Raw genomic sequence first — 350 nt, forward strand, 5'->3', positions numbered from 1 at the left:
AGACACAGACACAGAGAGCCACCTCCTCCAAGACACAGACACAGAGAGCCACCTCCTCCAAGACACAGACACAGACACAGAGAGCCACCTCCTCCCACACAGACACAGACACAGAGAGCCACCTCCTCCCACACACAGCCACACGGGGCTCGGGCCATCGTGGTGCGGGGCACGGAACAAGGGGCTCGCGGGGCCCGAGGCGCAAGGCACAGATCATCGCAGCGCGGGGCGCGGATCACTGCGGTGTGAGGTGTGGTGCGCGGCGGGGCGTGGATCATGGCGGCGCGGGGCATGTGGCGCGGATCGTCGCGGCAGGAGGCACAGAGCGCGGATCATCGCGGCGCGGGGCA

The sequence above is a fragment of the Dipodomys ordii genome, unplaced genomic scaffold, assembly GCF_000151885.1.
Source record: "Dipodomys ordii isolate 6190 unplaced genomic scaffold, Dord_2.0 Scaffold153, whole genome shotgun sequence".
Lineage (NCBI taxonomy): Eukaryota > Metazoa > Chordata > Mammalia > Rodentia > Heteromyidae > Dipodomys > Dipodomys ordii.